This window comes from Rhinoderma darwinii, chromosome 9 (assembly GCF_050947455.1).
Source record: "Rhinoderma darwinii isolate aRhiDar2 chromosome 9, aRhiDar2.hap1, whole genome shotgun sequence".
Classification (NCBI taxonomy): domain Eukaryota; kingdom Metazoa; phylum Chordata; class Amphibia; order Anura; family Rhinodermatidae; genus Rhinoderma; species Rhinoderma darwinii.
This window is the reverse complement of record NC_134695.1, coordinates 96,568,789-96,586,798: the sequence shown is the minus strand read 5'-3', so window position 1 is coordinate 96,586,798 and position 18,010 is coordinate 96,568,789. Positions and strand designations below refer to the sequence as shown.

The following is an 18,010-nucleotide window of genomic DNA, read 5'->3' as shown; positions in this document are numbered from 1 at the left end:
ATATATATATATATATATAGTGTTTTGTTTTGACTGTATTGCTGTTGTGGACTGGTTGCTGGCGGTTACATTTCAGACAAGATGGCCGTAGGTTAGCATCATAGGTAGTGGGGTGTTTGAGATGGTTGAACAGCTCAGCTTGACAAGGAAATCTGTAAATATGTCAGGTAAGCTGTAACGCTCCACATTGTTAAGAGTGCAGGGCTAGAGAACAGGAGAGATAAAAGAGGATCTTTCTGACAATGAAGGTGGCATCACAGTTGGTTACTGACAGGAAAGCCGTTATGCTCGAAGTAGAGACAAAAAATTAGGCCTAAGATAAAGCTGCCCCAAGTCACGGTCAGACCAGTTTAAGACCAGTTTAAGACGGTAACAAAAGTAGGAATCAGCTATAAAAAAAAACAAAAAGGTAAATTTACAAGTCATTGCCACTGCCACCAACCAGACCACTAGAACGTCAAGTGTTGTACTGGAGAAGTGAGTAAAGTGGCGTTTTGTTGACCTGTTCCCTGTGTCTCCTGCCATTTATGTGCTACGCTAATTCTCTGTGGGTGGTTATATGCAAGACGATTTCCTTGCTCCGCCCCAGTCACCATTACATCACTATGACATCCCTATGACATGCAATGTGTAGCGTTCACGGCCGCGGACCGTCGGGATTACTCACCGCCATGACGGCTGCAGCCATGGATCTGTGAAAGCTGGCCCGCATCTCCTCCCTAGGAGATGCCAGCGCTCACTTCCGCTCCGTTCTGTTGTGTTCATGAAAATAATCATCAATTAGCCCATGATCACCCTGGACTATAAGAAGGGCCCTGCCCCTTTACTCCTTGCCTGAGCGTTGTTGTTTTACCCGTGTTAGTCTTGCAAATGGTCCCTTAGTGTTATCCTGTTCTCAGTGTTCCAGTTCCTGCTAGCTGTATCCTGTATCCTGTGCTACCGTGTTCCTGTGCCTTAGAAAGTTGGAGTCGTGTTGTGCCGTCGGTCATGCCTGCTGTGTTACAGCATGCCTGTGTCTGCTACCAAGGTCCCACCTGAGCCTAGCCGTTGCTACTGTCTGAACTACTACAGATACTCTTGTGCTCGGACTACATATACATTGACTTGGTATACTGTTTGGCCAGCTGCTATCCCGCTACGGTGGTACAGCCCAATGGGTCCACATACCCACAGATCGTGACACAATGCCATAGCATAATGGGCAGGATTCAAGATTTTTTTGAATCTTTTCAGGACTAGTACGAGATGAAATTGTGTGTCCACCTTCAAGCAACTTCTGATGTTATTGAAATGAATGCCAGTGATGGCCTAAAAGATGAGACCACCATGATAACTAAAACAAAGCGGCTGTTCTCACTCTAGAGACCACCGTGTACCATGGCCTCTATAGATTTCACACAAAGTGGCCTTACATTACGGGCTCACTGATATATACAAGGTGAAAGTAAAAATGACTAACGCCAAAGGGACGCAACACTCACTAAAATATTAAAGCTACTTTGGTTGGGGTTTGGTTTGGAATCCACACATAACATTTTCTGAGGTTTAAAGGGAATGTGTTGCCAGCAAAACATGTTTTTTTTTTTTTTAATTAAACATTTAGTGTGTAGGTGATTAAACATTGTTCAAATTTTTTTTATTTTTTTCACGAGTCAGGAAATATTATAAATTAGATTCTAATTTATAATATTTCCCATTGCTGGTCACTAGATGGAGCTATTCCCAAAATTGCAGCATTGCATGTGGTAAAGCAACCACATTGCTTTTTGCTGCAAAATTGGGAAAAAAGCTCTCGCTCTAGTGAGCTCTGAGAATCCCCCCCACCTTTATCCTGGCTAGTGCCGGGATAAACGAGGGGTTTGAACGGTCTAACCTCCTACACTGTGTGTCGCCATTTTTTGAGCTAACACACAGTGTAGTAGGTTTACATACAGTAGTAAACACACACAAACACGAACATACATAGAAATCTCTTACCTTCTCCTGCCGCCGCGGCTCCCTCCGGCCCGTCCGCTCCGTCTGCTGCCGCTGGTCCAAGTGCACAAGTCCGGAATCCGCGACCGGAAGTAGTAATCTTACTGCCCGGCCACGACTTCCGGTCCACAGGAAAATGGCGCCGGACGGCGCGCATTTCAAATTGGACTGTGTGGGAGCGGCGCATGCGCAGTTCCCACACAGACGGCGTACACAGAAGTGGATGGGACGGGACCCGTTCGCAGTCCCTATGGGACTGTGGCTGCCGTATTCCATGTCTGTATGTGTCGTTAATCGACACATACAGAAATCGAAAAAAAAATGGCAGCCCCCATAGGGAAGAAAAAGTGTAAAAATAAGAAAAAGTAACACACAAACACACAAATTAATCCAAACGTTTTTAATAAAGCACTAACATCTTTAACATATTTAAAAAAAAATTGTGATGACACTGTTCCTTTAAGGCTTCATAAATATATTTAAGAATATCCATAGTACAAAGCATCCTTTATAGTCCCCCTGTTCAAACACTTGCCCAGTCTAACCTTCACCTTTCCCAACTTACACGCCACCAGCCTCCATTACATTCAGACACTTGGCCAAAGCGAACTACAAGAAAGCATATGGAAGGAAAATCCTGGCAGGGGAAATGAATGCCCCACATCAGTTGCCAGACAATGGTTGGTCACATGGGTCTTTTTGAGATGGGTGCACCCAGAGGCGTAACTTGAAGCACCTGGGCCCCAATGCAAAATCATCATCATTTATAAGACTGATCTACCCATATGGGGCAGAGGTGCCTTTGAGCCTTCACAGGCTCTAGGGCCTGGGTATGACCGCACCCTTTGCACCCCTATGGTTACATCCCTGGTTGCACAACTGTCAGCAGGACTTGTCTCCAACCTTTATCTCCGCTTATTGCAAACCTGTTGACCTATGAGGAGGGTGGTGGACAGAGTATGTGTTACTTTGCAGTAATGATAACCTGGTTCAACTCAGGATCTAAAAATTGGGGGGCCAAAATCTCAGGGAACAGTCAGCAGGAACAGACAAACCCATCTCTAAATTTTCTTTCCATTATATTTTTATACACAGATAACCAGTGGATGAATATAATATTTAACAAGTTGACTGAAAAAGATGATTTAATTTTTTTTTTTATTTTTTTTTTCTGGGGCAAATGCTCCTCAGCTTTTTCATTTAGTAGGGGGGCACTAATGTTTAGGAATATGTTAGTATTTTATTTAAGATATGCTTGGAAAAAATCTTTCATTCCTTCCTTTCACCGCACTGCAGGCTACACCGTACACTTTACAAATAACCTCATTTTTTAATTTGGACAGCTTCAAGGGCCTCGGCGTGTCAGCTGTAACCATCACGTAGAGCGACGCGTATATGACTGCCTGCTTATAAACTCCAGGCTTAATTAGGCCTCTTGTAGCCAAGTGTAACTAGCCTCTCACACACTCACTCACCTGCTGGGATCCTGCCGTGGAGCAAATCTCTTCTCTCTGCTCATTTGACTCCAATACCCCTGATGAGAGAAAAATCCCTTGACAACAGCGAGAAAATGATGTATGCAGCTGTATAAATAATAATTTACTTTTGTAGCTAAGAAACAATCCCATGATTCTGTGTACTACAGAAACAACATGAATAGTTTAACCATTTGAAGTCTGACATAAAGTGATAGCCGGCCCTTGATCAGAGACACCAATTGAAGATATATTCTAAGAAGCCCCCATAGGATGATGCCAAAAAGGACCCATTGCTGACTGATGATAACTACAAAAAAAAAAAAAAAAAAGAACCTATTAAAGTTTATTTTCCCTTCATCCTCTCAAAATAGCATGCCATATAATGCTCCCCTGTTCATCCCGAGCTTCCAGGTTCACTCATAATACCGGGAGTGCCATGGTACACAGTAGAAGAAAGGGATAAGGGGTCAGGTAGGTAACTCTGTGTAATAATACAAACTTACTATATATGCTATTAAGCTGGGTGAAAACCCCAATGGGCACTGTCATGACTTCTGTAAGGGCAGAACAAGAATGTAATGGGCCCCGGGGGGATTAGAGGCCGTGGACCCCCGATCAACCGCTTGATTTAAGTAAATATAATGCATTTGAGGAGCACTTATTACTTGCATTTTTTGAAGACTCTGCACTCAAACTTGAAGGAGGGCTTTGGACCCTCTCTGGCCATGGGCCTTCAGGCACTGCCCTAATGCTCAAATTGTCCATCTGCCCCTGTTGTCATAATTACATATCCAAACCAGCATCTGTTAGTCTAAGACCATTCAGGGATGGCTAAATAAATAATTATTAATATTAATATTTTTATTAATTAACCACAGTCCTGTGTTCTGGGATATTTCTAGGTCTCATCTTGCCTTACTACATATGTGGATTCACTGAAGTGATATATGAGTAAAATATAACTTTATTTAGATAACTCTCTAAAAACAGGGGTACAATCACCACTGTGAAAAAAGCCCCACCGTGTGTATTAAAAACGTATTAAACAGTAACTACTGAGTCCTGAAACGATTGCGAACCCTCTATGACTGGTATGTTATGAAAGATATCAAACCGGAATCAGCATATAACCATGGGCATAACAGTAGTATAAACCTTAAGACACACTAGAGCCCGCAATAACCGCACCTGAAACTCCCAGTGCTAAAGGATACAAAAATTCAAACTGTCCCCAATGCTACAATTCCTCATTAACCCGACCCTACGCGTTGCTTGTACTTATCATCAGGGGTCTGTGCTTGGTCACTCTGGCCAGGATGCCAGCGATATTAATTCAACAGCAGGTATTCTGCTGTACACCACGGAAGCATGCTCGCATTGATATCAGCGGCATGCTTCACTACGGGACTCTGAGTCATTATAAACAACTAACTCCTCCCCCCGTCCTCGGCAGCGTTCTGCAGATCAGCCATTCCCACTCACTCCCCCGGAATTCGTGACGCCTGTCCATGTGACTCCTGGCCATCAGCTGACAACAAGGAATCAACATCGACTGCATCAAGCCAAACGCGCAGGCGCAGTGGAGACCGCAGACGCGTCACCCATGCTGCACAAGAATACCCTAAGTTGAGGAAGGAATCCAGCGATATTTAGGTAATGGATAGATATTGCGGATCAGCTCAGGCCCGCAACTGAACAGCCACAAATAAAACACCTAGCCAAAAAAGTACATATTGTATAGATAATTGAATAATGTAATGTCTACCACACTTATCAATTTTGAAAAATCTCTTGAAAGGGACCATGTCTATTTAACCTCAACTAGACAAGATGTATTTTGCAATTGGATATGAACATATATAAAAACATAAGACCGCATGACACAATGGCCACAGGTCAGGCAGCCATGTTGAGAGTATCCTATTTAGATAAAGCAGGCATAATTGGTGTGCTCATTTAGACCATCTGGTTGTACACATGACAATCTATAAATCCACTGGGCTTCTTTACGCAGGATGAGGTTATCCCAGTCTCCCCCCCGTTTAGGAGGCCTTATAAGTTCAATAGCCTAAATTTTAAACATTCTGCTCTACCCTGGTGTTTGGCATGTACGTGACTGGATATAGAAGTGTCTCTTGAGTGAACAATGTCACCAACATGCTCTCGAATCCGGCGCCTAAACTGCCGTATCGTTTTACCCACATAGTTCAGGGGGCATGGACATGTGATCAAATAAACCACCCCTGCTGTTTTGCAGTTAACAAAATCTCGGATATCATACTCCACCTTAGTGGTAACACTTTGAAATTTGTTTCCTCTCTGAATGAAATCACAAGATTTGCAGCTGCCACATCTATGTGTACCCGGTATCTGTCTATCCAACCATGTGCCTTTAGGTGTAATGGGGTCAAAACAACTCTGCATGACCCTATCCCTAATGTTTTTGCCTCTGTGGAAAGTGACTGAGGCCATTGTGTGATCTGATCTGTCAAATCTGTATCAGCACTGAGAATGCGCCAGTACCTTTTCAAGATTTGCATAATTTCACTTTGTTTGGAGTCATAAGTGCCTATGAGTCTAATAACTCTTTCTTCCTTCCGTTGTCTAGGGACAAGAAGACTTTGCCTATCTGCATCTCTCGCTCCCTCATAGGCCTTCCTGATTACTCCCATAGGAAAACCTCTATCCTTCAGTCTACCCGTGAGCTCTTGCGCCTGTCTTTCAAAATCATCCATCGAGCTACAGTTCCGGCGTACTCGCATGAACTGGCCCTTAGGAATACCACGCTTGAAGGGATAAGGGTGGCAGCTATTCCATTGAAGGAAACTGTTGGTTGCTGTTTCTTTGCGGTGTACTTTAGTGCAAATTGTACCTTCCGCTGTTTTGGTGATTTTAAGATCTAAAAAGGACAATTCCTGATTACTGATCTCGCTTGTAAACCTTAGCCCCAGAACATTGATATTGAAGGCTGCTACAAAGCTGTTGAATTCCTCCACTGTTGAATTCCAGAACAGTAACACGTCATCGATATATCTGATCCAGATCCCTATCGATGAAGTCCACTTTGCAAACCTATCCCCAAAAACAATAGTCTCCTCCCACCAGCCAAGAAATAAGTTTGCATAGGTGGGAGCAGTAGGACTCCCCATTGCAGTACCACATTGCTGGTGAAAAATCCTGTCTTCAAAAATGAACAAATTTTTCTCCAGCACAAAATGTAGTAACTGTAAGACAAGCTGATTATGAGCCGTATATTGAGTACCCCTGGATCTGAGGAAATATTCAACCGCATCACAGCCGAGTACATGTGGAATAGAAGAATATAGGGCCTCTACATCCAGACTGGCCAACAGTGTGTTATGATCCAGTGTGATGCCCTCAATTCGTTTAAGGACATCCATAGTATCACGTACATATGATGTAAGACCCAATACAAACGGACGCAACACCTGATCTATATATGTGCTCACGTTCTGGGTTAAATTGTTGATGCCTGAAACAATAGGTCTGCCACGTAAGGGAGGATACCCCTTGTGGATTTTGGGCAAGCTATAAAAACATGCCATGGTGGGGAATTGTGGATATAAGAAATTAAATTCACTAGCACTGATCAAAGACCTGCCTTTAGCATCACGCAAAATGTTCAAAAGCTCCTTTTTAAACAGTGCTGTGGGATAATCTTTTAAGATGGTATAACAGTCAGGATTGAGTAAAATGTCTTCACACATTTTCTTATAGTCATCTCTGCTCATAACCACGATGTTCCCACCCTTATCGGATGCTTTTAAAACGATGTTTCTTTTTTTCTCCAAAGTAGTCAGAGCTAGGCGTTCAGACCAAGATAGATTGTTGTCAATGCCCCTCATATCCTGACTTAAAGCCTTAATCTCATCTCCCACCATATCAACAAATAGATCCACATTAGTAAAATCTTCCAAAGGTGGCAGCTTCCTACTTTTAGTTTTTAGGTTATTAAAGGGGCCTAGACCTGGGGCTCTACTTGATTCCTCAAGCAAACCTTCCAAGGCTTCTAGGCCTTCTAAATCCGACTCTTCTAGGCCCATTTCTATACATTTTTTACGGTTATGATGTTCGAAAAAAATTTTCCATTTGAGTTTGCGGGCAAACAGGTTTAGGTCCTTTATCCAAGTAAATGAATCAAACTTTACTGTGGGGACAAATGAAAGCCCCTTCTCTAATAGCATGATCTCGGATGCACTTAGGTTATATTCAGATAGATTAATAATTTGTAACCTATCCGTACCTTTTCCCTTCACTAATCCTTTTATCCCCTCAGCATATAGCGGGAAATGGGGGGATTGTTGGATAAAAAATTACTGCCACTATTGGAAGAAGCTCTTGCACGGCCTCTATTCCGACCTCTGGCACCTCCCCTAAATTTCTGTCTACCACCACCAGTCCCAAAGAAAGGGCCCACTCTTTCTGAGTCAGTTGTTTCACTCTCAGATGTCGATGGATCAGATTCTCTTAGACCCCTATTGGACTGTTGTTGCTGCTGTTGTTGTTGGTTAACAAAATCATAAGCTTTTTTCTCCCTAAATTCCTGTAGATCTCTCTGGAATTGGAAGTGCTTACGCTCTTTTAGATTATTAGTAAACCTCTCTAGAGATTGTTGTAGGATTTTATCTTTTTTATCAAAGCCAGGGGTGTCAACCAAAGTTTTAACTATCTCAATTTCTTTTTTTAGTTCAACACTAATATGGTCAAACTGGATAATCTCTTCCTCAACTAAAATTTGCATAAGTCTCAGTGAACTACCCGTGATCTCCTGTTCCCACCTCTCTTTTATATTAGATGTTTTTAATCTGGAGGCTGGGACAATAGGGACTCTCAGGCCTCTCGGTACTATCTTATTTTTAAGATAGTTCTCCAGGCTCTGAATTTCCCACCAGCTCCTTGTGTAATCCTTGTGTAATCTAGTAAAGTTTTTAAAGGTGGATTTGAGGGACGCACCCTGCGTTGTATGCACCAATTCACACTCAGAAAAAACGCTTTTGGCTTCACTCATCCATACTTCTGTACTTAAATCAGAAAGTGCAAAGGCTGCCATACCCAGATATAATGTATTATGTAATGAGCTGCACTAATTTTAACTGGTTCCCGACCGCTGGCTGTATATTTACGGCCTGCGGTCAGGGTCCTTAAAACCCGAGCCATAGACTTTTTACGGCTCGGGTTTTAACTTGCTGCCCGCGCGATCGGGCAGCTGAATGTCGGGTCTCCGGCTGTCAGTGACTGCCGGGGACCCTGAGGAGAGGATAGAAGCAGCTTTCATTGCTTCTGTCTTCTCCGATGTCTTTTTACACAGCGTTCAATGAACGCTGTGTATAGGAATAGAGACAGCAGCGGCGGCGCTGTCTCTATTCCTCCCGGTGATCATGTGACAGGTCACATGATCGCCGGGTGCCGTTAGTGGCAGGCTGCTGCTGGGTCTTACAAGACCCAGCACAGCCCTATTAGTGACAATCGTCACTATGAGAGGGCTGATTTCCTCTGTAACTGGGGCTGCTGTGCAGCTCCAGTTACAGTGGAAAAGATGGTGTAAAAGAAAGAAAACAAATATATAAAGTTCCCCAAAGGTCTTTTTTGACCTTTGGGGGACAGACCATATTAATAAAAAAATAATAAAGTAAAGTGCAAAAGTAAATTAAATAATAAATACACATAAAATACCCACCCCCCAAAAAAAACGTTCCCCCCGCCAATCATTGTTGTAACGCTAGCGCTGACCCAATTACCCTAATATAGACATGTAATATATTAAAATTTACGGTAGACAATGACGATCACAAATAAAAGGTCTATTTTAGGGTAAAACTATGTTATTACCCCAAAAAAATAGCTGAAACGTAAAAAAGCTTATTTATTTACTATTATTTTCAAACTTTATGAATAAAAATTCTAAAATAGCAAAAAAGGTGTGTATAAAAACGATAAAAAATGAAACCTGCATTGTCTACGGAAAAAAACATCGCAAAAATCACGTCGTTAGCCCAACAAATAAAAACGTTATAGCCATTTAACTAACACGTGCTAAAAATGGCTAAACGGTGTCTGGTCCTGAAGGCGCAAAATAGCCCGGTCCTGAACTGGTTAATAATTCACTGTATAACTGATACAACAAAATTGTGCTCCCACAATATAGGAAAGTTTCAATGGATAAGGGTGGGAACATCGTGGTTATGAGCAGAGATGACTATAAGAAAATGTGTGAAGACATTTTGCTCAATCCTGACTGTTATACCATCTTAAAAGATAATCCCACAGCACTGTTTAAAAAGGAGCTTTTGAACATTTTGCGTGATGCTAAAGGCAGGTCTTTGATCAGTGCTAGTGAATTTAATTTCTTATATCCACAATTCCCCACCATGGCATGTTTTTATAGCTTGCCCAAAATCCACAAGGGGTATCCTCCCTTACGTGGCAGACCTATTGTTTCAGGCATCAACAATTTAACCCAGAACGTGAGCACATATATAGATCAGGTGTTGCGTCCGTTTGTATTGGGTCTTACATCATATGTACGTGATACTATGGATGTCCTTAAACAAATTGAGGGCATCACACTGGATCATAACACACTGTTGGCCAGTCTAGATGTAGAGGCCCTATATTCTTCTATTCCACATGTACTCGGCTGTGATGCGGTTGAATATTTCCTCAGATCCAGGGGTACTCAATATACGGCTCATAATCAGCTTGTCTTACAGTTACTACATTTTGTGCTGGAGAAAAATGTGTTCATTTTTGAAGACAGGATTTTTCACCAGCAATGTGGTACTGCAATGGGGAGTCCTACTGCTCCCACCTATGCAAACTTATTTCTTGGCTGGTGGGAGGAGACTATTGTTTTTGGGGATAGGTTTGCGAAGTGGACTTCATCGATAGGGATCTGGATCAGATATATCGATGACGTGTTACTGTTCTGGAATTCAACAGTGGAGGAATTCAACAGCTTTGTAGCAGCCCTCAATATCAATGTTCTGGGGCTAAGGTTTACAAGCGAGATCAGTAATCAGGAATTGTCCTTTTTAGATCTTAAAATCACCAAAACAGCGGAAGGTACAATTTGCACTAAAGTACACCGCAAGGAAACAGCAACCAACAGTTTCCTTCAATGTAATAGCTGCCACCCTTATCCCCTCAAGCGTGGTATTCCTAAGGGCCAGTTCATGCGAGTACGCCGGAACTGTAGCTCGATGGATGATTTTGAAAGACAGGCGCAAGAGCTCACGGGTAGACTGAAGGATAGAGGTTTTCCTATGGGAGTAATCAGGAAGGCCTATGAGGGAGCGAGAGATGCAGATAGGCAAAGTCTTCTTGTCCCTAGACAACGGAAGGAAGAAAGAGTTATTAGACTCATAGGCACTTATGACTCCAAACAAAGTGAAATTATGCAAATCTTGAAAAGGTACTGGCGCATTCTCAGTGCTGATACAGATTTGACAGATCAGATCACACAATGGCCTCAGTCACTTTCCACAGAGGCAAAAACATTAGGGATAGGGTCATGCAGAGTTGTTTTGACCCCATTACACCTAAAGGCACATGGTTGGATAGACAGATACCGGGTACACATAGATGTGGCAGCTGCAAATCTTGTGATTTCATTCAGAGAGGAAACAAATTTCAAAGTGTTACCACTAAGGTGGAGTATGATATCCGAGATTTTGTTAACTGCAAAACAGCAGGGGTGGTTTATTTGATCACATGTCCATGCCCCCTGAACTATGTGGGTAAAACGATACGGCAGTTTAGGCGCCGGATTCGAGAGCATGTTGGTGACATTGTTCACTCAAGAGACACTTCTATATCCAGTCACGTACATGCCAAACACCAGGGTAGAGCAGAATGTTTAAAATTTAGGCTATTGAACTTATAAGGCCTCCTAAACGGGGGGGAGACTGGGATAACCTCATCCTGCGTAAAGAAGCCCAGTGGATTTATAGATTGTCATGTGTACAACCAGATGGTCTAAATGAGCACACCAATTATGCCTGCTTTATCTAAATAGGATACTCTCAACATGGCTGCCTGACCTGTGGCCATTGTGTCATGCGGTCTTATGTTTTTATATATGTTCATATCCAATTGCAAAATACATCTTGTCTAGTTGAGGTTAAATAGACATGGTCCCTTTCAAGAGATTTTTCAAAATTGATAAGTGTCGTAGACATTACATTATTCAATTATCTATACAATATGTACTTTTTTGGCTAGGTGTTTTATTTGTGGCTGTTCAGTTGCGGGCCTGAGCTGATCCGCAATATCTATCCATTACCTAAATATCGCTGGATTCCTTCCTCAACTTAGGGTATTCTTGTGCAGCATGGGTGACGCGTCTGCGGTCTCCACTGCGCCTGCGCGTTCGGCTTGATGCGGTCGATGTTGATTCCTGGTTGTCAGCTGATGGCCAGGAGTCACATGGACAGGCGTCACGAATTCCGGGGGAGTGAGTGGGATTGGCTGATCTGCAGAACGCTGCCGAGGACGGGGGGAGGAGTTAGTTGTTTATAATGACTCAGAGTCCCGTAGTGAAGCATGCCGCTGATATCAATGCGAGCATGCTTCCGTGGTGTACAGCAGAATACCTGCTGTTGAATTAATATCGCTGGCATCCTGGCCAGAGTGACCAAGCACAGACCCCTGATGATAAGTACAAGAAACGCGTAGGGTCGGGTTAATGAGGAATTGTAGCACTGGGGACAGTTTGAATTTTTGTATCCTTTAGCACTGGGAGTTTCAGGTGCGGTTATCGCGGGCTCTAGTGTGTCTTAAGGTTTATACTACTGTTATGCCCATGGTTATGTGCTGATTCCGGTTTGATATCTTTCATAACATACTGAGTCATAGAGGGTTCGCAATGGTATCAGGACTCAGTAGTTACTGTTTAATACGTTTTTAATACACACGGTGGGGCTTTTTTCACAGTGGTGATTGTACCCCTGTTTTTAGAGAGTTATCTAAATAAAATTATATTTTACTCATATATCACTTCAGTGAATCCATTGAAACTTTCCTATATTGTGGGAGCACAATTTTGTTGTATCAGTTATACAGTGAATTCTTACTACATATGTGAGAAAATTCCTCCATTTTATGGGGACTGGTTATTTTATTCATAAGCTGGTTTATTTGCTGAAAAAACAAAACAAACTATGAACATATTTGAAGAGACAGGGTTGCCGGCTTGGTCCGTTGTGTATAAAGCCCGCTTTCCATTTCAGACACATGAAGACCTTGGCAAGGAGACAAATCAGTACTGGCAGGCCAAATGTCTCTTTGATGGAATAAATAAAATACTTAGGTATTCTCTTGCCACTTCTTTTTGTTGATGGAAGACATATTGCTTGTGCCCTGCTGGTGCCCTTTTTGCTCCCTCTTTTGGATTCCTAACCAACCTCTATCCCTTTATGTGCCTCTGAAGCCATTGCGAAGTTTCAGAGCGATTTGATACAGATGTCAAAAACTAAACTGGAAAAAAGAAAAAATATTCTACTAAAATTGTAATTGGCTTGACTGCCTGCTTTGTCTTTGGCCGAAGATGCAACGTAAATAATGATGGAATTGCATCATCATTGGGTAAAGAGGGTAAAAACTATTATAGGATTGTTCAGTTTAATATACATAAATGTTTAATGGCAACTAACGCTAACACTCTGAACTCCAATAGGAACATAGAAATCAGGAACCATTTCTCTTACCATCATCTTTAAGGAGCTTTGGCCTAATATCCGAGCCATCTATAGAGGAACAAAGGGGCAGGTATACAATATGTACAATTATGTGCAACCTGTGTAGCTTGATGACTCACAATTATTAGGGGGGTGTTGTATGATGAGCGAGGTGTTGTATGATGAGGGCCTATAAACTGTTTTTGCATGTGTCCACTGGAATGACTGCTATAGTAGCCTCATGCTGCTATGGGGCCTGCAGCATGAGGGGACTCGTGCCTCCTGGCCCGGCACATGACATTTAGGACGCAGATATAATTGAATACTATGGCAGAGCAGGGATCTAGCTCCCTGCTCTGCCATTCACTAGGCTACAGGCCACACTAGGCCTGCAGCTTATAAGGCACTGGGACAAAAGCCATGTGCAGGGCGGCGTGATGATGTCACTTGAACACACTGGCCTATGCAAGGGTCACGTCTCGTCATCTCCTAGGCTACTGAGGAGTCTGTGTAGCAACTCCGTTCATCGTGGGAATAGGGCTGGGTGAGTACAAGTTTTTTTATTTATTTGGGGGGGCACTACTATCTAAAAACGGGGCTGTGTGGCACTATCTTCAAGGGGGATGTGGCACTATCTACAGGGGGTTGTGGCATTATCTACAGTAGTGTGTGGCACTATCTACAAGGGGGCTGTGTGTGGTACTATCTACAATGGGGTGAGTGTGGCACTATCTACAATGGGGATATGTGGCACTATCTACAGGGGGAGTGTGGCACTATCTATGGGAGGTGTGGCACAATCTACAAGGGCGGCCGTGTGGCACTATCTACAAAGGGTTGGCACTAGGGGGAGGTGGCACTATCTACAGGGGGGTGTAACATTATCTACAGGGGTGTGTAGCACAATCTACAAGGCGGTGGCACTAAGGGGGGATGTGGCACTATCTGCAGGGGTGTGCCATTATCTACAGGGGTGTGTGGCACTATCTACAATGGGGGTATTTGGCACTATCTACAGGGGGAGTGTGGCACTATCTATGGGGGGTTTGGCAATATCTACAAGGGGGTGTGTGTGGCACTATGTACAAGGGGGCTGTGTGTGGCACTTTCTACAAGGTGGCTTTGTGCGACGCTATCTACAGGGGGGTTGTTTGTGGCACTATCTACAGGGGGGTGTGGGATCATAAAAATGGAATCTCATAAAATAGGGGAGGGGGAGATGATCTACAACTTAGCGGCTTAGCTGTATTTTTACATTGCACACAGAACTGATAAATGTTTATTCTCGGGAGGGTGAGGGTTGTGGGGTGGGATGGCAATGGTTGTGGGGAGGGGGGCCCAGTCAAAAGTTTGGTAAGGGGTTAGTCTTTCCTTGTTACGGTCCTTGCATGGGTCCCACTGCTATATGTATCCACCCTGATAAAAACATTACATTCACCTAGTTTATTGATTACGTCAGATAATTTATTTTAACATGAGACGTTTTACGTTTTCTTCTTCACAAAAAAGGATCTATTTGAAACAGTTTTACTCCAAGTAAAGGGAATTTGAGCTATGTGTGTCAACGTTATATTTGTAATATCATTATTTAGAATGTTAGAGACTATTCAATGAATCTATTAGCTGCTCTCTGAAGTAAAGCTCGCTCACATTTCCCGAGAGTCTAACATCCTTCAGCTTCTTTGAAATTACGTTCCTCTACTCTATCACAGATTTGCAAAAAAATAAATTAAAAAATATCACAATCACTTGCCCATTTTTAGCTCTCCAGTCCATAAATAATTGAAATGGGCATGTGGACGTCATAGAGGGGTGACTCCTACTCAGGACCCTCTTTATGAGACAGAGGAGAGAGCAATTCACACAATGGCAGACCTAGCCCATCCATATATTACACGGTCAGCCATACATTTGGAAGACCAGTATACAATACTAGATTTTCCCTGCAGTGGCCTGTCTACAACAGCTAATTGTCAGGGATTCAAAAGCTGTACAACATGCTGCCACTAGGGGGAGCTTAGGAGATTCATGGTACAGTATGATCTAATGCTCTAAAGCTCCCTCTAGTGGTTGCTGCAGGAAGACATAATTTTATCATGTCTATGCAGGGGATTTGTCGCTCTGTAGCAGGAAAACTAAGCTCCAACTGATATAAAGATATTAATCAGTAAAGAATTTGTGACCTATTTAGATTAAAAAACAAACTGTTTTTTTTTAAAGATGAACATTCACTTTAAAGATTTATATTTACAGGTAATTTATATTGTACTTACTGTACATTCTTCAGTATGCAGCATCGGATAGCACCTTACTGGATCCCTCACTACTATGACACTTCTACCACTTTTCCTTCACATCCGAGAATACACAGACTTAGCGCTGAACACATTTGGTACGGAAATACATTGTGTTTACTAATTAATTTGGCTACATTCATCTAATGTATATTTCATATGCGGTCCTGTGAATCTTTGTGCATAATTTTGCATCAAATTGAATAGAAGGCAGCATCCTGTACGTCACATAACTTATTTACAAGTCAATCTGCAAGTGCAGAAATACCTTTTGTAGCTGTATCTGATTACTGTGGATTCTCTTTGTTCAGCTTCCTCCGGGTTCAGGACAAAGACAAGTACTTGATCAATGCCCAGGGAGAAAAATAGCCTGGAAACTGCATGGTCCTAGAGGAACAGAACTGTACTGCACCTATACATCAATGTTATTAACTGTGCATGCAGATTAATAAAATGCAGTATAATCCAATAGTCATGATTTGTTTTTGTTTTTTTATATTACTTACCTCTAAGACTTTCTATTCCTTAAAACATATGTTCATCTTTTAACACTGTTTTACAGTATAGTATAAAATCATTTACTATGTGAAAAGTTGAGTAACTTTGTAAATACATTACTTATCTACAGCCTGCTTATACTCTAGAGCTGCATTGACAATTCTGCTGCTTGTCATTGGAAACAGTCAACAACTTGAGTTCCTATAATTCGGTGGAACAATTAGTGTTTCCTACATCAAATTACTTTGCCGTGCCTAGTCTAAAGAATACACTTCCCAGAATGCACATCACCATAAAAACTTTGTGCCGACCTTGAGCCAGATAGGAGTGCTAAGGGATTTCAGCTCTGAAGCCGGCAGAATTGAAACTGCAGCTCTGGAGTATATTACAGGCTGTAAATGGGGATCAGTACAAGAGAAATAATGTCATGTACTTATAAAGTTAATCAACTTATTATGTAGCATTGTTCTATTTATAAGCAATGTTGGATATAGAAAGTAGATCTACAATTGTCAGCCATATTATGCCCTATGGGCTGCTTTTTTTTTTTCGTCACCCAGGGAATCCTTCAGGCATGTGTCAGGCAGATCAGAGCATTCACCTCCATATCTAACATATACAATAAAAGTTTAAGAACAAGTAATGCTGGAAAGTGTATGTGGTGATATTGGAGAGGAAGGAAGTAGCTAACTTCTCCTCCTAACTGGCAGTTTGGTGCGTGACTGCAGATAAAAAGATGAAGTACTCCTGTCAATTATTGACACTTTGTATTATTCTTCGTGCATGGTCTAGTGCTTCAGTTGTCAGTTTCCTTCACCAAATGATTGCTCTTTATGTGCGACGGCCATCTTCGCTACATTCTTGTACTGTGGCTTGGTTGCTTATTTGCTTCCCCGATCGCCCTGTCATTCATATGGCGTTTGTTTTCATTTGTGCCATCGGCATTGTATGCTCGGCCGCCTGTAGCTCCCCCCTGTTACCATAGATGCTTTTTGCATCTGTTCCATTGGCTGCGTGGTTACTAGGGAGCCGACTTGTGGGTGGGCGTCGCTGGTCGACGTCTTACTCTCCCATTGGATCGGCACTTTGCTACGCAATGCCTGGGAGGTGGGGCCAGGGCTTTAAAGCTTCCTTGTTTCCCCGGCGCGCGCTAGACCGACATCAGTGTCTCGTATGCGCCGTTAAATGACTTGAACAGCTGAATATCAGCTGACCGGCATCTCGTGAATCAATACGAGTAATATCAGGCAATTCATACCCCTGAGGACGCTCCCCTAATGTGGTGCAGAAACGCGTAGGGAAGTGTGCCTGTTATCTGTGGCAATCAGATCGTACCAATATTTGCCAGCACATCTTAAGAGGTGTTGAAAAATACATCAGACTTGTCAGGCACTGTTTAATCAGTGCATGTTGTTTGTCTACTTCACATTCCTCTTACTGTGCATTCTTGATCTGGCTGCCAACGCCTGTATTTGGATCTTTTGGCACTCTGTGCCCTACTACATTTTAATAAATTATCATTAAAGAATTATTTTAAACGTTTATACAGGTAGAACAAGTGTATTTCAATAAATTTAAACGTATACCTATATATCACTGATTTTTGGACCTAAAAAGATGAAGTAATGAATTGCAAAAGTATTATACACATGAGACACAGACCATGAACAATTTGTGAAGAGATGTAATAATATAATTAAACTTTTACAGTGCTGACACATTACAGAACTATACAGAGAAGACATATCACCCCTGTTCTAATGGATGCTCAAAATCTAATTTTGTGTTTTTTTCTTTCCATAGGTCCAATCTAAACAAATCTCAAGACTGTGCTTCTTTTGGATAGCAGAATGGAACCAGGGTTTATATATATATATATATATATATATATATATATATATATATATATATATATATATATATATATATATATATATATATATATATATATATATATATATATATATACAGGGTGGGCCATTTATATGGATACACCTAAATAAATAAAATTCTCGATAAGTTTGATGTGTCACATGACCCTCTTCCCATTGAAAAAACTAAAGTTGGATAC

The 18,010-nt window shown here is 42.0% G+C and overlaps 1 long non-coding RNA gene across 1 annotated transcript; it reads left to right on the top strand.

Annotated features, from left to right (window-relative positions):
- The first annotated feature begins 82 nt into the window (after positions 1-82).
- LOC142660519 (uncharacterized) lies at positions 83-15,864 on the top strand. The gene is made up of 4 exons (XR_012850503.1): positions 83-167; positions 13,147-13,238; positions 15,401-15,539; positions 15,753-15,864. It is a non-coding gene; the product is annotated as an uncharacterized LOC142660519 (long non-coding RNA).
- The last annotated feature ends 2,146 nt before the right edge of the window (positions 15,865-18,010 follow it).